The 25,236-nt window shown below is 40.5% G+C and overlaps 1 protein-coding gene across 2 annotated transcripts in view; it reads left to right on the top strand.

Moving 5' to 3' along the window:
* The window catches only part of LOC109397407 (dnaJ homolog subfamily B member 6), a 391,375-nt gene that overhangs the window by 325,380 nt on the left and 40,759 nt on the right, over positions 1-25,236 (top strand). The window lies entirely within an intron of this gene.

Consider the following 25,236-nt stretch of genomic DNA (forward strand, 5'->3'; position numbering starts at 1 on the left):
GTCGGACCCCAGCCAGGTGTCCCGGAAAGCTGGGAAGGGTGGGCCTGAAAAGGCTGGTCCGTCTCGGATGGAAGGGAACGACCATTGTTAGGCTTTCAGCAACCACAAAGTAGGGTGAACCTGGAGAAGGATCACCCTTGGACGACAGTTGAGCGGAAGAAGAAGAAGAAGAAACTGCTAGATGGACATGAGCGTAGGGACACCAAACTCAGGAGACGTAGGGATTCCAAGCTAGAGAAAGGTGACGCGCCCGTCATCAAGACCCAACAGTCGAAGTACTCGGACGTCTTGAAGGTGATGCGAATCGACGCCTAGCTCGTGGATCTGCGAGGCGACGTGCGCAGTATTAGACGTACTCATACGGGTGAAATGATCCTCGAGCTCAAGCGCGACAAGGACCGCAAGGACGTCTCCTACTACAGTCTGGCGAGAGAGGTCCTTCGCGAAGGGGTTGTGGTAAGGGCTCTTACAGCGGAGGCGACTCTGAAGGTGAAAACCCTTGCAGCGGAAGAGCTCGTTACGACACTGTGGTAATAGTGCGAGGTTCCGGTGGCCCGTTGGACTCTTTCAGTTCTACTCCCACTGGCGACGGAGATAGTCGAGTGACTTCGTAACTTGAAGAAATAGAAGCACCCGTCTAGCGAATTGGAAGTCGTAAGTTCGAGTCTCACCGGAGTACGTGGATTTCTTTTCATAAATCAAATCTCAATTTGTTCATCGAGCACATGTTTCTGTTGTGCACATGGATGTCAACAGTGCAATTTCCACATGACTTGGTCAGCCAAAGCACACATCAAAAAAATGACATTTGATTTCGAAGTATTTCAGCAGAAACCCTTCCAGAAAATTTCACTAGAGATTATCTCAATATTAATCCAAGAATTCCTTAACCCTCCCAAGATGTTACTCTAGGTGCACCATGTTCTACCCGATAGGTGCGTAGTGCACGTTCAGCGAGCCTATCTGGGTCATATTTATCGCAACATCCCGACATTGTACAAATCATTTTTTTGGGAGTCCATCCAAAGATTCCAATAATAATTCATCCAGAATTTATTGCAGACATGGCTTCCTAAATATTTTTTCTTCTATGTATTCCTAAAGAAGTTCTTCCAGAAATTTGTTTAGAAAGCTTTCCTGAGATTTCCTAAGGAATTCCTCATGGGATATCTTCAGGAATTCCTCCTGGTTTTTCTCCACGAATTCCTCCAGGGGTTCACCGCGAATTTCTTCTGTGTTTCTTTCAGGAACAACTCCAGGGATTATTTTAAAAAATACCGCAAGGATTCCCCCAGAAATTCTTTTTAGCTTTTTTCCGGAAATCCCTCCTCTTGGAATTCTTCCAAAAACTCCTCTAGGAATTAATCCAGTACTTCCGCCAGGCAATATTTGGGGATTCCCTTAGAAATTCCCCTTGGTATTGCTTTCGGGGTTTCTCCTGGGGTTTCTTCATGAATTCTTCCAGGAATTCCTTTGGGAACTGCTACAAGGATTCTCTTCTTAGAACTCGTTCAAGATTTCTTCAAGAATTCCATCTGCGATTTCTTCAAGAATTCATCTTGGGATTTCTCCAAGAATTCCTTGAGAGGTTCTTTTAGGACTGCTCCTTCAGGAATACAGTACTTCCTCCAGGAAATGTTTAGGGATTCCATTAGGAATGCCTCTTGGAATTGCTACCAAGATTCCTCCTAGGGTTCCTTCAGGAACTGGTACAGGGATTCCTCATGTAGTTACTCCATGAACTCTTCTTAGGATTCCTTCAGGATTTCTCCGAGAAATTTCTACACAAATTTCTTCAGGGATTCTTCTAGGGATTATTCCAGGGATTCCTCTGGGAGTTGATGCAAGGATTCCTCTAAAAATTCCTTCAGTGATTCTTATAGAAATGCCTCTAGAGTTTATTCCAGGAATTCCTCCAGAAATGCTTCCAAGAATTCTTCTAGAGATTCCTCCAGGAGTGTCTCTAGCGATTCCTTCGGGAATTCCTACAGGCATTCCTCTAGGATATCCTCCTAGAATATTCGTCCAGGGATTCCTCCATGAAATCCTCCAGGGATTCTTCCAATAATTTCTCCAGAGCTTAACTCAGGAATTCCATCTGTATTTTTTTGGAACAACTTATTTTAAAAATTCAAGAATTTCTCCTTGTATTCCTTCAGGGGATTCCTTCAGGAGTTTCTTTAGGAATTCTTCTAGGGATTTTTTCAGTAACTGGTACAGGGATTCCTCCACGAACTTTTCTAAGGATTTCCTACTTCAGAATTTCTTCAGGAATTATTTCTGGTATTGCCCAACGAATTTCTTAGGTATTTCCTCCAGAAATTTCTTCAGGAATTCCTCCAGGAATTCTTCCAGGAATTCCTCTGGGAACTCCTGCAGGGATTTCTTTAAAAATCCTCCAGGAATTCCTCCAAAGATTCCTCCAGAAATCTCGCCAGAAATTCTTCTTGGGATTCCTCTAGAAATTTCTCCAGGAGTTCCTATAGGCATTACACTAGGATATCCTCCAGGAATCCCTCAAAGAATTCCTTCAGGACTTCCTCTAGGCATTCCTCCAAGAATTGCTTCAGGGATTCCTTCAAGAATTCCACCAGGAATTCCTGCGGCAGTTTATCCAGGAATTCTTCAAGGGATTCGCCCAAGGACTTTTCCTGAGACTTCTCCAGGAATTCCTCCAAAGATTTCTTCATGAAAATCTTCAGGGATTCCTCCAAAGATTTCTTCATGAAAATCTTCAGGGATTCCTCCAAGAATTCCATCAGGAATTCTCCTTGGCATTCTTCCAGGAATTAATCTAGGCATTCTTCCAAGGATTCCTCCTTGGATTCTTGCAGAGGTTTCTCTAGGAATTCTTTCAGCGATTCCTCCAGGATTTCCTTCAGATATTCCTCTAGGATTTCCTTCAGATTATTCTCCAGGAATTGCTTCAGGGACTCCTCCAGGAATACGTCCAAGAATACCTCAAGAGTTCTTCCATGAGTTGCTCCTAGGATTGCTCCAGGAATTCTTCCTGGAACTCCTCCAGGAATTCATGCAGGCATTCCTCCAGGATTTTATCCAGGAATTTGTCCAGGGTCTCCACGAGGAATTGCTCGAGAAATTAGCCCAGCAATTTCTTCAGGAATTCCTCCATAAATGTCACCAGGCATTAATCTAGGAATTCCTTCATAAAATCTGTCAGCAATTCATCCGGGAGTTTCTCCAGGAAATCCTTTAGAAATTCTTCCAGGTTTTTCTCTAGGAATTCCTTCTTGAGTTTTTTCGTGGATTCCATCAGGATTTCCGCTAATAATTCCTCCCGACTTTTCTTCGGCGATTTTTACTTCGAGGGTTTCTCCAGGAATTCCTCCAGAAACTGTTTTTTTAGAATTTTTTCCCATCTAGAGATTCCTCCAAAAATTCTTCCAGTAATTATTTCAAGAATCCCTCTAGAGTTTCTCCAGACATTTCTTCGGGGATTCCTCCATCAGTTCTCACAGGAATTCCTCTAGCCATTCCTCCAGGTATTCCTGCAGGATTTCATTCCTGGATTTCTCCAGGAATTGATCCAGACATTTCTCCTGAATATGCTTCAGAAATTATGTCAACAATTTCTCTAGAAAATCTTCTAGGGATTGCTTCAGATTTTTCCGGGAAATACGCCAGGAATACCTTCAGGAATTGCTTCAGGGATTCCTCCACGAATTTCTCAGAGGATTTTTCCAGGGAAATCCTTCCAAGATTCTTCCAGGAAATCCACCAGAAATTCCTCCAAGGATTCTTCCAAGAAATCCTCCAGGGATTACTTCAAAAATTGTTCCAGAAAATTCTCAAGGAATATCTGCAGGGTATTTTTTTTTCAGGTATTCCTCCAGACCTAGAGGTTTCTTCAATAATTTCTTCAGGGATTCCTCCAGAGATTTCTCCACAAATTTCTTCAAGGATTCCTTCAGGAACTCCTTCTAGGATTTCTTCAGGAATTCCCCTAGAAATTCCTCTAGAAATTCCTCCAGCAATTTCTCAAGAGATTTTTTTCAGTAATAGAAAAGTAATAGAAGAAATTGAAATCTCCCAGAGTTCCTCTAGAGATTCTTCCATAAATTCATCCAGTAATTCTTTTAAGAATTTATCTAGAGATTCCTCCAGGAATTCCTTCAGCGATTCTTCCAGCAATTCCCACAGGAATACCTCTCAGAATTTCTCAAGGCATTCCTCCAGGATTTTATTCAGGTATCCAGGAACTCCTTCAGGAATTCTTCCAAGAATTTCTCTAGGAATTGCTCCTGCATCCTTCAAAATTATGTCAGCAATTTCTCCAGGATTTGCTCTACGAAATGAATGTGCAAAAATCACCCCGGCGTGCGCTCCGTGTTTGCGCCAAAGTGCGCGCTGCGATGAAACACCGTAGAGTTCTCGCCCCAGTGACACTATGGTGCTGATTCGGTGACTGCTGGGTGAAAATACGGGAGAGCGCGTGAGAGTCATGCGCGCGAAAGAGAGAGCCACACTCGATCCAAGGCGAACGAGCAAAAGCACACACTAGCGCTTGGTTTACCCACCACCCAAATCAAGAGAAACTGGCTTCTTGGTGTGATGAAAAATATTCAAATCCCCAGTGTAGTCAATAAACTGACGCCCCAGTGAATCGCTATGGTGAAATGCCATCTGTGCCTCTAGGGATTTTTCAGAGATTCTGCAGGAATTTCCTTCAGATATTCCTCTAAGAATTGCCTCAGGGATTTTTCCAGAAATTCTTCCAAGGGTTCTTCCAGGAAATCCCCTTGGAACTTCTAAGGGAATTCCTCCAGGATTTCTCCAGGAATTCCTGCTGAGTCTCATCCAAGAATTGCTCCTGGAATTCTTCCAAGGATTGCTCCAGGAATTCCTGAAGTGATTTCTTTAGGAATTTCTCCCAGTTTCTTTTCAATAATTCATGTATATTTTTGAAATAATGTACGCGTCAATAAAAAAACCCAAATCTTTTAGAAATTAGCCACCGCTACCAACACCACGTTGAGCTTTTTTTCAACGTATTCCAAAAAATACAACAGGGTGACTGCTGAAGGGTTGCATAATGCTTTTAGTATATAATGTTATTATAAAGCTTATAAAGCTAGTAGGTACAAATTTGCTAAGGGTGCTTGATAGGGCCTGAGCCTTCAGCAGGTCAAACCGCGTTGCACGCAAGTATCAATTCTTGGTACATGCGGAACTGTTGGGCGCGGACATGGTGGTTGACCCTGCCAGCCTTCCGAGGACAAAGGGAGTGATGAGGACCATTCGGGAAACTGGCTAAGCGCCATCATGCTCCCTTGGTGGACTCACCAAAGCAAGTCATCGATGTTCGTTGCTTCAGCTAACCTTAAGGATGTGATAATGCACTAGCCCCTCCCTGAAGCAATGCCTTCTTGGTGGTTCCGGAGAGACGAAGGGTTTAGCGCAGGGTTGAAAAAATCTCATTCAATTGAATGAATTTCTGCTGAACTGAATGCTTTCGACATTCATTTTCAGCTCCGCTGTGAGATACTTGAAAGTGAACGCAGAAAAATTCAACTACTTTGTGGAGGAAATGACTGCACCATCATCAACACACGCTCTGCGCTGATGGATGCTTCATGTCAACACCGGCCGCATGAATGCGACTCGCCCATAAGCAAGCGTGGTGAATTTTTGTCGTATGAGTGCCGGTCACAGGAAAAATGTTGATTTTGAACCTCGCCTTCTCCCCAGTGTGAGCGACGAGAGAATTTTTATTCTCTTTTCATTTGCCTCCGTGAAGGACAGGGGCTTCAACGTCAGAAGCGGTGTGGTGAAAAGACAAAAACAAAAACTCACGTTCATTGGGAGCTTCGGAATTTTTGCAACCGTGGTTTAGCGGCCATGAGAACGTTGTTTAGTGGGTCGAGGAAATAGTAGTCCTGGATGTCACTTTTTTTGTACCTCACACTACCTAGACATCTTTGTTCAGGTGTCTGTTGAGCAGATTATCCTCTCATGGTTTAGAAGAAGAAAAAAAACTGGAATAGCTTAGAAAATTTTATCGAAAATTGTTCAATATTGCAATGAAAAACGTCAGAAACAATATGAATCAAATTCAAACCATCCCAACCGCGCGATTAGAGATATTTATTTATTTATTTATTTATTGCTCAAATTCATGTAGAGTAAGGACTTCTCCTAATAAATTTCTACAATTAGATTAACTTTGAATACATAAAACTTTGATACATTAACTAAACTAATCTTTACTCGTGTTAATAATTATACTAGTTCCGTGTCGCCAACCATGTCGTGACCTCTCTACGAAAAGATTTATAATTTCTAATAGATTTGATTTCAGAAGGAAGTAAGTTCTAATTAACAATGCCTCTTACAAAGAGAGTTCCCCCATAGTGAGAGGTATTATGATGACACAATATGAAATTTCGATTGCGCGTTCCCTGAAAAGGTCTTAGTTTGTCAAATAGATACGAGGGTTTTTCAGTATTAACAATTTTGAATAATGCAAGACAGTAACGTAGTTTCAAGAAATTGTGAAATGAGCAGCCTAAAAGTTGTTGTTGATAATGCGTTACACTATCATATCTAGAGAGATTGAAAATCCATCTTATGCAGCAATTTAATGCAACTCGTAATCTATCGATTGCTCTCGCTGAAGCGTTTGTAAGAAACTCACAACCGTACGACAAATGGGGTAAGATAAGTGATTTGAATATTCTAAGTTTAACAGCACTTGGCAACATATTAGCAGTAATTCTGAGAGAACGAAGGCTACCATAGATTTTGCTACACTGTAAATTTATGTGTCCTTCCCATTCCAAGTTATTTTGTATAACAATACCTAAATTTGTAAATTTATTGACATATTCAAGATCATCATTCCCAAGTCTAATAGAAGGCAAAGCAGGTGGACATCGAGATCGTGATATAAACATGACTCGTGATTTCACAGCATTTAGAGGCAACAAATTTCGCATTGACCAGTCATGAATTTTAGACAAGTCTAGATTGATTATCCGTGCCATTTCATTCAAAGGAAGATCGACCGAGTTTAAGCTTACGATTTTCGAGTGGCATTGTTAAACATTATATCACTGTTGAAGGATTATTGACGAGCTGTCTGAAGTACCTGTCTGAATACAGTAGCTAAATTTATATGAATGATTGACAAATTCCAAGGGTACACTTTCATGGAAACCTGGGTTTTTGTGGTGACCATATTGAAAATTAGAAATTGTATTTAGAGTATGTGCGGTCTTCAAAGTAGCGTAGCGTTTTCCAAGAGAGCTTGGGAACTAAACCAAGCATCCTTGTTAACTCTTCAGTATTTATCCAGAAAATAATTATCTGCAAGATTTTTACAAGCTGTTTCCAATATTTGGGACGCCTTTTGTTTCGGTACTTTCGAGATATTGATGAAACCCATTAAGAATTTTAAAAGTCTTAAAAATTGTCACGGTACTATTACTAAAACAAGGTATAAGTAAAGAGCCGCACTCTCTCCGCACCTCAATCTTGCGGGTAGTGTTTGAACAACCAACTTTGCAGCACATCGTCATCATCTACAATCTCCTAATGCCATCTCTCAGTTTTCCGACAACCCCGGGGGCAGTGCACGTCGCGTCGTCATCATCGTTGCTTTATTCAACACAATAGAGTGCTGAGCTGAGAGACCGTTTCGCCCCTCATTCAGGAATCAACAATCGCAACAAAGCAGCGTACAACGGCGTGGCGATGGCACCAACAGAGAGATCTACTACTCGGTCGTCGTCGGTAGTAGGAAAACTGCCACCGGCGGTCAGGGCTCCACAGAGCACCACAACCAGCAGCCGGCGCATTCCCATTCAACAAAAGTCATTCACACAAAATAACAACAGTCGCTCGTAGGTATCTATCTACTATACGGTACGGTGGCCGAACGAATGCGATGCTCGCTGCGCGATGGTTATTCGTGACTGGGGGCGCGTGCCTCCCCAGATAGCATCTCCCCAGTCAGGCAGGCAAGGCAGCCGGTCTACTTTTGCGCCAAAGGCTTCCCTCTTGGTGTAACTACATTTTCATCATATTTGAAGATCTTTTGCTGCATATTTAATTTTTTTGTGCTGCGCTTTTTTACAAATGGCCATGCCAGGTGTGTATTTGAACTTGATAACAGCCGTGGCGGCAGCCGGTATTCACTGCCTGATGGGATCTCTGGGTGTATGTACCACACACAAGTTTCAATTTAATAAAGTGGTGGTGACACTGGCATTTTTTCAGGTGGCTCATGGGTGCAACCCAAATTGATGAAAGCGATTTTCTCACGCATTACTGTCACTGCTAGTCTGGTGCTAGCTGCTGCTGCCATTGCTGCCGCAGGTGGTTTAAGGAACGATACGTGGGATTAGTGGTTATCACGATATGGCGTTATTGCACGGGTTGCGAATTTATACACACACCCCAAAGCGTGGTGGCGCGATGGTGGATAGATATCATCCAAATAATTGAAATGATTAAAATCTATGCGAGCGTAACCACAACCCCGCTGGCTGCTGCTGTCATTTTCCGAAAGTCACGCCACATGAGGAGCGTTTCTTGTGGAAATCTATGATACGAATTCTTGCATTATAGATATACCTACCTACTGTCTGGATCCGGCTGTGTGATGGCGTTCGCATCTATTGTGCATTTCTACTGACAGAGGCTTATTATTCAAATTTGCACGCTAATGGTAATCTACGATTATATTTGCCGACCTGCAACATAAAATCCAGCTAGAACCAGTGTAATTATGGCAGTGTTTCTCAACATGTTGACTACTACTTACTACTTTCAGACCTGGGTACCCACAGTGTTGCCATCGCCTTGACCTGTGACCAGGTCAAATTTCTGCTGTCAACCCTTGCTTGCAGATTTCGTTTCCGCCCCTTCGTACAGTGTGGCCGACCCACCTCCACTTTCGCTCCCGAATTTTCTCGCTATCGGCTTTTGATGACATCGACGATGGAACTCCACGTTGGAGATCCAATTATGAGGCCACCATGCACGAATTATATACCACAGGCATCTATTGATGAAGACCTGCAGCCGTTGAGTGTTCTCCACTGATACACACCAGGTTTCACAGGCGTATAGCAGCACAGATTTCACGTTCGAGTTGAAAATTCGGATTTTGGTGCGTCGACTAATGTGATTGTTTTTCCATACATTTCTTAAACTCGCAAAGGCAGCCCTCGGCTTCTTGATCCGCGCACTTATGTCGATCTTGGTGCCGCCATCGGCCGTCATTTGGCTACCAAGATGTTGGAAGCTTTCAACATTCTCCACTGATTGCTCAGCTACCGTAAAGCTGGAAGGGTTGACCGTGTTTACATCCAACGATTTGGTCTTGTTGACGTTGATAGTAAGACCTGCCGCGGAGGAGCGATTGGCAAGATCATCGAGCGTACTCTGCATATCAGAGCACCGTTGAGCTAGGAGAGCAACGTCATCAGCCAATTCGAAGTCATTTAGGTGCTCCATGGTAATGGGCTGCCACAGCAATCCACGATTTGGTTCACGGTCAATCGCACCTACCAGGATCTCGTCGATTACGATGAGGAACAGTAGCGGTGATAGTATTGGGTTTCTCATTCATGTTTAGGCTACTGTGATAATTTGAGAATCCATTGGATCATCATTTCCCAGTGTCATTTCGCACTTATCAAACTTATTAAATATGTTTACCTGTTGTGCATCCGACGTCCCTAGCAAAAACTCAACCTATCCTGTGTACGCTAACCGGTGCGAAGTCGTGTGCGAAATTTTACTGTGATAATAATGAAATCGGGCGGAGTCTAAATGGGTGCAAATGTCGCAATATACATCCTTGCCTCACTCCAGCAACGACCTGGATGGAATCGGACAAACACCGTTGTGCAGTACTCTGCACGAAAATGCCCTGCACTGTGCTTCAATGAGGCCGATGATTTTCTCAGGGACACCCTTGCGCCTGAGGGCTTCCCACATGTTTCCGTGATTGAGACGGTCAAAAGCTTTTTCGTAATTATTGAACACCATGTAGAGAGACTCTTGGAATTCATTGATTTGCTCCAGAATGATACGGAGCATGACATTATGGTCCACACAGGATCGTCCGGCACAGAATCCTGCTTGCTGCCGCCGGAGAGTTGCGTCAATCTTCTTCTGTATCCGGTTTAGGATCACTTTTCAGAGGGCTTTGAGAACGATATACAGTAACATGATGCCTCGCCAATTATCCCATACAGTCAGGTCACCCTTTTTGGGTACCTTCACTATGACTTTACTATTACTTTAGAGCTTTTAGTAGAACTTGTTACTTCAGACTCTAGTTTAATTTAAAAACACTTCACTAATACTTTACTTTTGCAAAAGAAAATAAAAAATGAATAACTCTTTTAAAGAAAAACTAGAAAGGACGAGCAAATTCCTTTTAATTCTACTACTGTGCTTATCTTCGGACAGATAGGCCTATTTCGTCTGTGACTTACAGACTTCTTCAGTGTCAAGTGCTCGACTGGTCGAGCACTTGACACTGAAGAAGTCTGTAAGTCACAGACGAAATAGGCCTATCTGTCCGAAGATAAGCACAGTAGTAGAATTAAAAGGAATTTGCTCGTCCTTTCTAGTTTTTCTTTAAAAGAGTTATTCATTTTTTATTTTCTTTTGCAAAAGTAAAGTATTAGTGAAGTGTTTTTAAATTTCACTATGACGCCTTACATCCAATCGGCTGGAAATGTCGCAGTTTCCCATATGTTGCAGAATAATTGATGCAGTAGTTGTGCGGATACTACGGGGTCAGCTTTGAGCATCTCAGCTGATATGCGTTCGACCCCTGGGGCTCTGTTCGATTTCATGCTACGGATGACTGTTACTATCTCCTGCACTGATGGAGCTTCGGTGTTGACACGGGTAATGCGTCGAACCCTTGGCGGATCATGCTGAGGTGTTGATGGCATGACCGACACTTAAAAAAGGTTTCCAAAGTGCTCGAGCCAGTGTTTCAACTGGTCAGCCGGGTCAGTCAGTATCTGTCCAGACGTGTCTTTCACGCGCATCGTAGCACAGTGGTTGAATTACTCTCATCATGAAGCAATTCGCGAGTGTAAAGCCAACACAAGGTTTACTCACGATTCCGAGAGTAATCAGTGTGTGAGTTTATTCGCACCCGCCTGCTTCGTGAGTAAGAAGCAAAACAAAAACAGAAACACTCATGAGTTTTTATTCGTGAAGAAATAGTGGAGGTGCGGGAAGTGCATTTTATTGTGGTTATAATAGCAAAGCTAGTGATTATCCAACATAAACTAATGCTTTATGCTTCATTGTTCCTGAAAAGCAGCACTGCCAGTCGTTAAAATGCGTTTTTCGTCAAAATGCAAAAAACTCACGAAGCTTCGCGAATCACATGCGAGTGCTTGCCAGCTTCGTTTACTCACGAATAAAGAAGTGCGAGTATTCTCGGGCCCCTGTTGTTCGCGAGTATGTTTGTTTTGGTTTGTGTCTGCTCAGCTGCAATCTTCATCATTTTCCATCTCTGTCGTAGCATTCATCATGGTCCCACTAAGGCGACGTGAAACATCGTAGAGGAGATGGATGTCGCCGGTGTTTGCGGCTTTCTCGCCTTCGTCGGCTAGGTCTTTTGTCCCGTCTACATGAGCGTTTCACTTCCTTCTCGAGAGCCGAATAGCGCTGACGGGCTACGGCTTTAGCTCCTCGTGTTTTCGCTCGCTTTATCGCGGCTTTAGCGTTCCTTCGCACCTCTATTTTCCTCCAGGTATCATCTGTGATCCACTGCTTTCTCCAGGTGCGTAGCTCACCCAAATTATTCTCACCGGTGGCGATGAAGGCGTTCTTGATGGCGCTCCATTGAACTTCTACGCTTCCATCGTCTGGAATATTTGCAGCACGGTTCTCTAGCTCCTCGACGAAGGATCTTTTCACCGTAGCGTCTTCCAGTCGGCGTGTGTTGAACCGGCGCCTGATTTTCTCCTACTGTCGCTGGATCCTGGCAATGCGCAGTCGGATCTCGCCGATTAGGAGATGATGGTCGGACGCAATGTCGGCGCTACGTTTGTTCCGCACATCAAGAAGACTCCGTCTCCATTTTCGGCTGATGCAGATGTGGTCGATTCGATTTTCCGTGACGCCATCACGGGAAACCCATGTCACTTTGTGCACTGGTCGATAAGGAAAGAGAGATCCCCCAATCACTATGTTGCCACAAAACTCTGCAAACAGCTCTCCGTTTTCGCTCATTTCTCCGAGGCCATGGCGTCCCATGACGTGCTCATAGTCCGAAATGTTGGAACCATTCTTCGCGTTGTAGTCGCCCATGAGGATCTTGATATCACCTTTCGGAATCTTGTCCACGACAGCATTCAGTTGACTGTAAAAGTTCTCTTTATCTTGCAATTCGGCAGCATCGGTTGGCGCGTAACATTGGATCATGGTAAGGTTTCGAACCCGTGTTCTGAATCTGGATACAATTATCCTCTCATTTATAGGTTCCCACTTCATGAGCGCAGCGTGGGCGTGAGCGCTGAGCAGAAAACCAACTCCACGGTGGCGAGGAGCGTGTTCACCTCGTAGGCCAGAGTATAGCAGAATTTGACCCGACGCAATCTGTGTTCTCCAAAGTTCGGCCAACGGACTTCGCTCAGTCCTAGGATCTCAAGCTTCATACGGCATGGCTCACTGGCTAGTTGTGCCAGTTTACCCTGCTGGGCTAAGGTTAATACATTCCATGTTCCAATTCTTGTCCGTTGTTTCGCGCTAAAAGTCGTTGCCGTTGAATCAGTTCGTAATCTTTCATTTTCGGTTTCTGTAACGGTTTTTTGGGTTTCGGAAACAGTAGGTTGTTGGCCTAAGGCCCACCGTGGTGGGGCTGCCACCTTCCGGTGGCGGTGCATATCATATTCAGCCGCTAGATGCCAGAACAGACGCTGTTTGAGCCGCACCTCCTTGGCGAACAGACGCTGGAGACGTACCTCCTCAATCTAACTGAAGTCAGAAGGACAACAGTGCCCGGGCTGCACTACCAGATAAGCACAAAACTCTAAGCTAGCGGTCTTTGTCATCGCTTGACCCGTGGAAGCATGAGGTAGGAACTTATGAGGACCAGAGCAATGCTGGACGCTCTCCTTTTTGGCTCACAATTGTGCAGCCCTCAACATGTTGACTGCTAGATAGTTTTTCTATGAACGTAGAAGGTTTGAAACAAATGCAGTGATTTCAGATGAATTTTCTATTTTTTCCTAAAATATTTGAAGATGTACAGAATGCTTGAGTTATAGGGGAACTTACGCATTTTCAGCAGTTTTGTTCTCTTCGGCATAGGCCTGTTGAACTCATAGTTGGCCTCAATTCCTTCCCAACCAAGCTGAATTATATGGCAATTCAGACAATTTGGCCGACAAAACACCCCATAATGAAGAGAACAAACCTGTCGATAATACCTTATGTCACCCTAAATTGAATTGGTTTTCTTTGGATGACATTACTTGAATATGTATATTGTGTGGCAAGTCAATGATACACTATAGAAGGTCGAGAAAAAATTCCAACCGGGACGGGTATATAACCTGACTTACTTATTAACTTTCTTATTTACTTACTTTTACATTTTGATTGACTTATTCATTTACTTACTTACTGGCTTACTTATTATTTACTTACTTATTTGTTTACTTAAAAACTGAAGTTCACTTTTTCAAAAACTTGCATTTATATTTTGATAAATCCTTACCAATAAATCAAACAGAGTTACAGTCTTTGGCGCATGTGCTTGTGCTATGAATCACCGTTTTTCTACTATTATTAACAACTCACAGTGTAACTCATCGGGTAAATGTAATTTTAATTGGAAAATATCCTCCTTGCATTTCTTAGCTCCGCAAAGCATCACTTCGTTCGTTCATTCAAGATGAAGGTACCTTTCCGACGAGGGACGTGCGCCATGACTTCACCATCTTCTTTACTAATGCATGACTCCCGGTAATTACTAACCACCCGAGCAAGCAGGTGTGAGAGCAATCTACACCTTATTTACTCCTGATGGGCAAGCGAGCAGTAGGTACGAGGATTAATGCAAACGATCATCGGCTCCAGCGAGGCAGCTGGGACCATCGTTTCTTGTTGCTATTACTGACTGCGTTGTGAATGATATTAATGCGCCCTCAACCTAAGCACACAGATTAGCACCACTCCGAGAAGAAAGGTCGTTATCTGAAGACGCCGACGAAGAGAGGTTGGCTTATCTCGAAGCTTCCCAATGAAACTAGTATCCACCGAGGACCGGACGAACGACGGACCGCATCCAACAGATCGGGCAAGATGTTGTAGTGCTGCAGCGGCAAGTAATTACCGCATTTGTGAATTATTGATTAAGGTCAGCAGCAGACCCTAGTGTAGACGAACAGCTTGAGATGTGCGGGTTCGCAGAATCGACCGGTTGGTACTAGAAGATGCTTCACTTTGGTTCAGGCGAAGATGCAGCAGCTCCAATGAGCAAAGTATGGCATTAGTCAGTTCCCGGTTCTGGTTGAAGGTTATAAGCAGGCCGCGTGCCGCGTGCTTGGACAGGAAATTGCCTTTACGATTTGCCGGGATGGTACGTGACGATGGCAATGGCACGCGAACCCAGTTTGTACAGTGTTGGCCAGTATATTTGTAATTTTGTTAAACTAGATCTCGGATGTCAATTTCTTGATTTTGCTTTGGCTGACCAAGCCATGTGGGAAATTACACTGTTCAACAGTGTAAGTAGATCTTGGATGTTATTTGAGTAGGCATTAATTAACCTGTTTGGCTTGACACGAAGTCATATTTGTTCAGGTAAAAGATTTGAAAAATAATATTTTTAATTTACTTCTAGAACATCATCAACATAGCATATTAGGCTCTATTAAGATCTTACCAATAAGAGCGACTTGTTCATTTAAACTTTAAATATTTAAATACATCACCCAATACTGTATGTTTGAATGGCATTACTCTAATGCTAAACAAATTACAGTTATCGCAGTCACAATTATGAATGACAGACAACGATGGTGGAATTTTCATCATGTTTCTGATTTGGGATGAAGGCCATTTGTGGGAAAGGAAGTGTTCTCGGTTTGATTTGGGTGAGTGCTGCTGCGTCATTTGCGCATGGGTCCTTATGCATTTATGCAACGTATACGTCTCCCCACATGTGGTAGCATTCCTAATCTATCATTTGAGGCACCAAAACTAAATGAGGGTCGTTAATGAACTACGGGGCATTTCTGTGCAAATTTGATTTATTCATAAGCTCGGAAATTGACAAGCTATCATCGTTTACTAAGAACTCACCTGCTACTGAAATAGTTATCTATTGCCAAAACTTTAATCGTATGAGTAGCGCATCAAAGTTGAATGCAATTCATAAAAAATATATTGAGTTCAAATTATTCAGTTATACTGGGCACTGAAACTAGCTGGAGTGACAGTGTCAAAAACGAGGAAGCTTTTGGTAGCGATTATAACGTGTTTAGAGACGACCGTGATCTAGTATTAAGCCAAAGACAATCTGGAGGAGGAGTACTCATTGCAATCTTAACTAAGTATAATTCGGAACATATAATTTCACCAAAATTTAAAGAGTTCGAACACGTGTGGGTCAAAACTAGTATTGATGGTGAAACTCACATTTTCGCCTCAGTTTATTTCCCACCTGATCAAGCATGCAAATCAACTTATGAAAAGTTCTTTCAAACAGCCGATGAAATTGTGTCTCGGCTTCCTCCTGAATATAAAATACACATATATGGTGGCTTTAATCAGCGTGATGCAGACTTTATTCCTGATGCAGAAAATGAGAGTATTTTATTGCCAGTTATTGGTGACAATGATACATTACAATTTATTTTTGAAAAAATTGCCTTTCTAGGTCTTAATCAAATAAATCACGTGAAAAACGAACAAAACAATTTCTTAGATTTTTTACTGACGAACACACACGAAGATTTCTGTGTAATTGAATCTCTTGCACCTCTATGGAAAAACGAAGTATTTCATACGGCAATTGAGTACTCTGTATTTGTACATAATAATAGCATTCCCATCGAATGTGAATATGAAAATGTATTGGATTTCAACAAAGCAAACTTTGACAACATCAAGGCTAAATTAAATAGGGCAAACTGGCAATCTATTTTAAGGAGTCAACAAAGTATTGATTGCGCTGTAGGAATTTTTTACGAAATATTATCGGGTATTATTCAAGAAGAATTTCCGCTTACGAAAAAGCGACGAAATTACAATTCCAAAAATCCAATTTGGTTCAACAAACAAATTCTGAATTTGAAAAATCGAAAGTAGAAGGCTCATAAAACATATAGAAAATACGAAAATCAAGAAAATTTGATGAAGTATTTGAACATTTGCAATCATCTTAATACAGCAATGTCTTCTGCTCTTTCTGATTATAATGTAAAAACTGAAAGTGAAATTAAGTCATGTCCAAAGAACTTTTTCAATTATGTTAAATCCAAGTTAAAGTCAGCCAGTTTTCCGGCCAAAATGACATTAGACGAAAAAGAAGGACATAATTCAGAAGACATTTGCAATCTCTTTGCATCATTCTTCCAAGAAACTTACACAAATTTTTCAGATAACGATCGTGATTTTGAATACTTTTCCTATTTTCCTGATTTTCCAAACGATGTTAGTGTTAGTCACATTAATGTTAAAGACATTTTTGCTAGATTAAATGACCTAGATATCACAAAAGGTTCTGGACCAGACGGAATTCCTCCATCTTTCTTAAAACCATTAGCAGTTGAACTTACAACTCCATTATTTTGGTTATTTAACATGTCGCTGGAATCTGGTAAATTCCCGATGGAATGGAAAAAATCTTTCCTAATACCCATTTATAAGTCTGGTAAAAAATGTGATGTTCGAAATTATCGTGGAATTGCTATTATTTCATGCATACCAAAACTATTTGAATCGATCATCAACAGAAATGTTTTCGTTCAGATTAAAAATAGAATAACTAATTCTCAACATGGCTTCTTCAAAGGCCGTTCAACAGCCACTAACCTGCTTGAGTTTGTCAATTACTCTTTGAATGCAATGGAAAACGGTAATCATGTGGAAGCTCTCTACACTGACTTCAGTAAAGCATTCGACAGACTGGACATTCCTATGTTGATTTACAAGCTTGAAAAGATGGGAATTGCAACGGGGCTCCTCAGCTGGATCAAGTCTTATCTAACTGATCGTCAACAAATAGTGCGATTCAATGAGAAAAAATCAAAACCAATTAATGTCACATCTGGAGTTCCCCAAGGTTCACACTTGGGGCCTCTTCTTTTTATTTTATACGTTAACGATATCTCCTTTATACTAAAAAAACTAAATGTTCTTATATATGCTGATGACATGAAGCTGTTCCTAGAAATTAGAAATAAAGATGACGCCGATGTATTTAAGAATGAAATTCAAATATTCCATGTATGGTGCTCTAAAAGTTTATTGGAATTAAATGTAAAAAAGTGCAATCATATAACGTACAGTAGAAAACGATGTCCATCAGATGTCTTAATAAAGCTAGGCAATCAAATTGTTGAAAAATGTGCAAAAATAAGAGATTTAGGTATAATTTTAGACACAAAATTAACGTTTGTAGAACATTATAATACAATTATCCATAGAGCATATAATATGTTATCGTTTATAAAACGTTTTGGTTATAACTTTCAGGATCCATACACTATAAAAACATTATACATTGCGTATGTGAGATCAATATTAGAGTACTGCAGCGTTGTTTGGTCTCCTTACATGAAAAAACATGAAGAACGCATAGAGTCAATTCAGAAGCAGTTTCTATTGTACGCACTACGTAAGTTAGGATGGACAGTATTTCCTCTGCCTTCATACGAAGCACGTTGTTTGCTGATCAACATTCAGACATTGAAAGAACGACGTGACTACGCTATGGTATCGTTTGTTACTGATATTGTCTCACAGCGTACTGATTCACCTGAATTATTGTCCAAATTAAATTTTTATGCTCCCAGCCGGCATCTACGTGAGAGAAATTTGTTTACAGCGGAACGTCATCATGCTGATTATGCAAAATATGGACCGTTAAATCAAATGATGTACACTTATAATCGGCATTGTGAAATGATTGACCTAAATATGACTAGAACGCAGTTGAAGAAATATTTTCAAAACATTCGAAATCGTAGAAGCTAAATAAAATAGCAGATAGATGTAGCCTTTATATGAAGAATGATAAAAAAATTGAACTAATAACAATTATAACTACAAAATATGTATAAATAGATATTAAGCATGGAATGTATTGAAACTGGTCTACGTTTGATTGACGACAATAAATAAATAAATAAATGTTCAAAACGTCGGTTTATTTGTTACATTCTACGAATTGTTCAACCTTTTCAGCAGAGGCGTCTCGTCGGCGTGTTCAACCTGTTCATTGCACAGGTATTCGATTTGAAACAAAATAATTATGAATCATTTTACCATCCCAGTCTGCTATTTTACCTTAACCCTTCATTTAACCTAAATTATATGGGTTAAATTTTAAATAACCACAGAGACCTGAAAAAAAGTTTTTACAAGTTTTAATACATTATGCATCCTTATAGGATCACAAAATCGGGTGATAACCGTACCGCCCATCCGACCACTAGGAGAGAGTTGCCCAGCCACCCACCGTGAAGTGGCCGAGAAGCAAAACAAGCACACCACACCGTAGTTGTTCAACTTCTGCTGCTGAACTAGCTCTCATATATGAACGCCCCAACACACTGCAATAGCTCGGATGTTCGTATACGACTGGATGTGTAAATGTGTGGGATCAACCCGTTCTACGAGAGAATTTGAACAACGTTCGCTGTCAAGTGCTGCGAGGCTCTCGTGTGTGTTTTTGTTTGACGCTAAAAATGATTTGCATAGGATTGAGTTTAAATCACACATGGCAATGTTTCCGCAGAAAACGGATTTCAACAGAAAAATAGTAAAAATAGTTTGATTATTTTAATGTCGTAATGTTCTTGTCCAAAAAATCTAAAAACGCTCTATGATTACAACTAAATTATAACAGAATTATTAAATATTTTTTTCCGAAATCAACATTATCGCTGTGTGAGCCACTCTTACCGTGTTGTGTTAAAAAGCGCGGTAAACTTGCATGCAGCTTGGCGTCGGTGTCTCTCATCATGTTCAACCCATCGGCTTGAACGGGAGAGATAAAACGGAGCAAAAAGAGAGCCTTCTCACCGCAATCATTGCGAGCTTTCAATGCGTGTGGCTTGCGCACCAACAAACCATGCGTGCCTACCTGAGAGGCTGAGACGTGCCTACTGTTAAAGATGTTTGTTCTTTCATTTGGCGTTCGTTGCGTGCATAGGTAATTGAATGTTCAAATGCAATTTTTAACCCGGGAGCGGTCGCGTCGTGTACTGAGTACACGCACCATGAAAAATGCACGCTTGTGATACACAGCATGAACGTGGTGCCGTTGCAGGTAGTCGAAGACGCGACTGCAACTGTCCTATAATAATAAACTGTCCTAGCCGAGCTAGTTTGTATTGATCAACATACATTTAGTTACATTCTGTCCCGCGAATGCTTCCGTTTTTAGTCTACTCATCGCTTGTTTTGATGTATTTGGAAGCGTAAGATTGTTAACGGCACTGATACCTACCACAGTCCCTTAATTTTCAAACCGATCGGCTTTAAAATGATCCAAACAAATCAAAATGACCATAAGGATTCGATAGATGAAGACTATTTTCAGAATCTGCTTATTTAACTGAAAAAGTAAGTTTCGTCAACCCAACCATATCAAGCGAGCATTCAAGCACAACAACATGCTGTTGTTTGACGAAAACTTTCTTCCAACTGTAGAGGGACTCAAAGGGACTCCAAGCATGAAAAGCTTTAACGTCGGTAATCGAATAGCCTCGAATTCGTTTTGGTACCAACAAATCTGAGGTTTGGTGATTATTTAGAAGAAAAGTGCACAACTTTTAGTTTTGGAATACGTATTTGAAATTCTGAATGCTGCATAAATACCCGTTCTTCACCATAAATGTATCGATGTACCAGTTTTGATTTTTTTTTTTGCAATGTTGAACAGGTCCCCTATTGGACCACGCGTCGCCTCTGCTTTTCAGTAAATAGGTAAAAGGTCACTCCCAATTTTGGCTGCTGACGCAGACGTTAGCGTCTGCGTTGTGACGGTATATTTTATAGAGTGGATAGTATCACTAAAACATTCATGTTTCTTTCGATACTCCTGTCCAGACGGAGTAAAACCGTGTCCTATTTTAATAAAGTCTACCAAAAGCATGAATGTCACTATTGCCGACCACGCCTATCTTAACCGTAATATGGGGATAGGATAAGAATCTTCCGGAGGCCTCTCGTTAAACAGATGCTACAAAAACAATTCGAAATATTTATGTTGCAATGAAGCACCTGCTTAACGAGAAGATGCCTCCGACTCAGTGATACCCTGTTATCATGCGTCTCAAAAATTGATACAACTTATTTCAATATTCAACGCTTGTAGTTGCTTCACCAATATCGCCGAATCAGCTACACTTACACAAGGAATCAATAAGATAACTGCCTGGACTAATAAGCATCATCGGTTACGCATTGTAGGTGATATTGCTGTTTTTAGACGAGAATATCGTTTGCTACTTCAGTCTTCAAGCCAATGTCGGAAGGAAGTGCATAAGGTCATGAGAGGTTTTTGAGTTATGTCAATATTTTTCCTTTCAATCCGTCTTGGTCAAACTATCCCAAAGTTCCCAAAGTCATGAATGAACAAAATTTTATTTGGATTATTGAAAAAAGAAGTTAGGAAATCAATTATTTAGCAGTTTAATAGAATTACTCTAACTTTATGCAGAACAGGCCAATCTTGTTCTAATTTGAACCATATATAAATTGGTAATGAACTAATAAAGCTTGAGAATGTTTAGGGCATTGTATAAAATACTATAATTAATCGAAATGCAAATGTTTTGCCTGTCCGAATCATTTTGCCTATGTTATGCGTTAAAAATCAGGATAAATAAAGTGCCCCGTTCAGTAAAACTCTGGAGTATGATTTACAGCAAATCTCGCATAATTATAATGGTATAATTACAAGAAATCTCTAAGAGGTATCTTCAAGATAACATTCTAGAGAATTCGATATCGCGCTGGAAATTAAATTTGATTCAACATCGCAAACATCGTTCGAATATTTACAACCTAATAATTACTAATTAATAATTAATAATCGCTTATCTAAATTTACCTCATACTAAAGGTATTTTTTCTTTTCTTTCTTTTCCATTTCAGGTAGGACGTCATCTCTAAAACTGCAACTTGGTGAGCTACCCGAAAAATAATCACTTTGATTTTTTTTTTTAATTAGTAGTAGTAGTAGTAGTAGAATACGGGTAATTCTCGCTGAAACCATGCTGCAATTTACATAATGTCTGGGATTCAATTTTTTCTTGCTTTTTCGCTAGAATATGATGGAAAAGGATGAAAACTATTTTGGTTTGGTTAAATTGGTGGACTCCTCGCTGGCCAAGGGGCTGACAAGGTCACAACAATGACGATTTTTCATCAAATTTCACCTACTTTAAAGGGTGATACGGTCAAAATTTGGTCACACAATTTTTTTCATAACTTTAGACTGCGTACACCAAAACAGCTGATTTTTGGACCAGTAATGCTACATTATATGTAGCTTATACCATAGAATTTTCATCAAAATCGATTAAGTATTGGTTGATATATAGATAAAACCATCGACCTACCTTTTTAAAATTTTGTACAAAGGCTCTCCATAGTAAATTTTTGGAAATTTAAGGTCAGTAAAGCACAATTTTGATTATAGAACTACCAATACTGCTCCGATTTTTATCAAAATGTTACAGTATAATACTAATATGAAAATATGTTCTTAGTAAAATTTTGAGCCATTTTGTCCTATGAATACTTTCAAAGTTGTGGCAGTTTGAATATGAAAAAAACTGACCGGGTGCCACTTAAGCAAATATAACTTTGTAACGGCTGGATCAAATTGAATGAAATTTTGAAATTGGTTCAGCATTTCTGGCTCTATAAATAAAAGAGTAAAAATGTGTTCTTATTTTTTAATCCTCTTTGTACAAAATTTTAAAATTGCAGTTTTCAGGATTCACAATATCTCCGCTACTAAACCGATTTTGATGAAAATTTTATGGTATAAGCTACATATAATGTACCATTACTGGTCCAAAAATCAGCTATTTTGGTGTACGCAGTCTCAAGTTATGAAACGAATTGTGTGACCAAATTTTGACCGTACCACCCTTTATCGCGTGAAATTTTATGTTGTAACATGTACAAAACTTCACATTTCTGTGAAGAGAAAGTATAGACCTTTCATTTAAAGTCGAAAATTTGTTGGTAGGATTAATTAGAAGAATTTCTGATTGAATTCTTGGAGAAATTGATGGCAGTTTAGGAAGGAACTATCCACGGCAGAACTACATTAAATTAATTGCCAAAGGAAAACTTGGAGAAATACTTGATAAATTGGTTGAAGCAATTTCTTTACGGTTTCTAAAAAAACGTGATGAAGTTAAGTAAAGCCTTTGGAGGCTTGTTAAAGGAATACCTGAAGGAATTTCTTTCTTGAAGAAATTACTGTATAAATCCTTGGAGTAATTCTTGTAGGAATAATTAGAATCGTATTTCAAAACATCTTTGCAAGATTTTCTTAAAAAAATAAAGGAGTTCCGAAAGAAGGAGGAGCTTCAGAAGGAATCGGCAAAGAAATTTCTGGGGGTGACGGGTTTGATCTCGGTCAATTCATGTATTTTTCATAGAGGAAATTTCCTTGGATTTCTTGGACAAAGGGTTTCTACGTGCCTGCCATACGATATGCATAGGCACAATTATCATTGGCGGAGGAAGCTCTCAGTTAATTACTATGGAAGTGCACACTGCTGAGAAGCATGCTTTGTGTCGTTACCCAAGTAGAGGTGACTTGATAAAAACTTTGGAAGAATTCGTACAGGTTAACTTGGTGGCATGTTTGAAGGAATGTTTAGAATAATTTCTGATAAAATTCTAGAAAAAAAATTAGGAGCTTATTTCCTTGCAGATATCCCTGAAGGCATGCTTGGAGGTATCACTAAAGAAATTCTTGAAGGAATACTTGGAAATCTTCTGCAGTACAGTCAGGTCCTTTTTGCGCGGTTTCTATTTACGCAGCCGCGTAAATGAAAACTACATACATTTTTTCATCTTTTTATTTTTGCATGATTCGTCGGGAAATGGTTAGACTTTTTTTACGCGGTCGTACAGGAACGGAATGATCTACCTGATGGATTGTTGTAGCAGTGTAAGCTAAATTCACTAGCGATCTTCGGAAAACAACATGATTGTTTTCTCGTGACAAAAGCCTGGCCACCCCAAAAAAAAAAATGCCCGGAAACAAGTTCATTTAGATTCTTTAGGCTTTTCTTTGATTTCAAAAAATAACCGATTCGCAATCACTTTGGACTAAAGTGCAAAGTCTTCGGTATACCGTCAATAATAATCAACTTAACGTACATAAGTACAGATGGATACATTATTAGTGAAATTACGAAAAAATTCACAGCTCAGGAGAGATTTGAATTCTCGACCTTTATATGCTAGACAAGTGATTTTCCAACTAAGCTAACGAGCTTAGTTAGCTTAGCTAAGATAGGCAACAGTTTCAACAGTAAATAAATAGCTCTCGCTCGTCATACGTATGTTCATATGAGATGGATGGATTTGCGGTGCAGTTAAGGGATTGATGAAGCATGATTGATGAGATTGTCTCGGTAGCTTAGTAGGTAAATCGCTTGTCTAGCGTATAAGGGTTGCGAGTTCAAATCTCACGTGAGCAGTGTTTTTTTCTGTATTTCACAAATAATTTATCCATCTGTATATATGTACGTTGAGTTGATTGAAAAATCAACATTGCACATGTTGAACAGCAAATTTCAAAGAGCATCTTGCTTCAATCCCCAATCCACACAAACGAGTTATCATCTCGTTGACGATCCTCGGCACTGATAAAACTGTCTTGGACAGTCTGTCCATGTGACAGTTTAATGAGTATAGCCGTTAAACCATGCCCACTTGTCCACGTCCAGACAATATCTGTCACATCCCATTTCTTAATTATAGTCAATGCAATAATAACCGTGATACAATGAACCTAGTTCTTCTGGTTGACTCAACTATAAAGGGCATATAAACACCCGATGGATTACTCATGTCTTTGTTACGAATTCATGCTCGAATCGAAACAGCTGATTTTCTTAAGAACCTCCACTTATGTCCACACCTGAAGGTCTTTTCTTAGCATATGAATGCCCATCGAAAAACCAGTTTCTCTTTGTTTGGGTTCTGTAGCATATGCCTAGCCTACGAACGAACGAACAACGGTAATTTTGGCTTGGGCAGCTCGGCAGACAGACAGGCAGGGTCACGAAGGAGTTCCACATAGCACAAAAGAGATTAATCAATTTGCACATGGTTTGTTCGTTCGTGGTTTCATATGCTCGGTTGGCGGCACACGTGTGCAACATAGTTTGTCCATAGTGCAATAATGAATGCATTTAGCATTGTAGGTTTTCACTTTTCGTTGTTGGTTCGATGTCAATTTTTTGCCGGCGGTTATGGTCACGGAACTGCAGCTGTGCCACATGATCTTTTTTTTGCGGTTCCTTTCTAAAATCACAAACGGTTCACATGTCGGTTTGCTTTGAGAGTCATTGTAGAATCGTTTCCACTTAACAATGGTGACCTAGTTAGAATGATTATCGTGTGGTATGTTAGATCAATATTTGTATTATTATTGCATCAACAAATCCACTAAATGACAACCCTCACAAAACTCGTGTGAAATCTTGACAATGGCTTTGGCAGAAACAGATCTAATAACGATTCGTGACCTATCCAATCCAACAGCGAGAACAACCATGATGAAAGTCTGAGCAAGAGTTAGATACCTATAGCCAACAGCCACATCACTTTGATTCGCCGCATCAATCAACCTGCCATCCAACGGACGGAAGCCGTTTCATACGGGTGGAGTCCACAGAAGCAGCCTATCGTCTATCGACAGCGACTGTTCGCGTCCGTCCAGTCATCATGGGTGGCGATTGCACATATGTAGGTACGATTCCAATACCCAACCCCAATGAATCATCTCTATCCATA

The sequence above is a fragment of the Aedes albopictus genome, chromosome 3 (assembly GCF_035046485.1).
Source record: "Aedes albopictus strain Foshan chromosome 3, AalbF5, whole genome shotgun sequence".
NCBI classification, from domain to species: domain Eukaryota; kingdom Metazoa; phylum Arthropoda; class Insecta; order Diptera; family Culicidae; genus Aedes; species Aedes albopictus.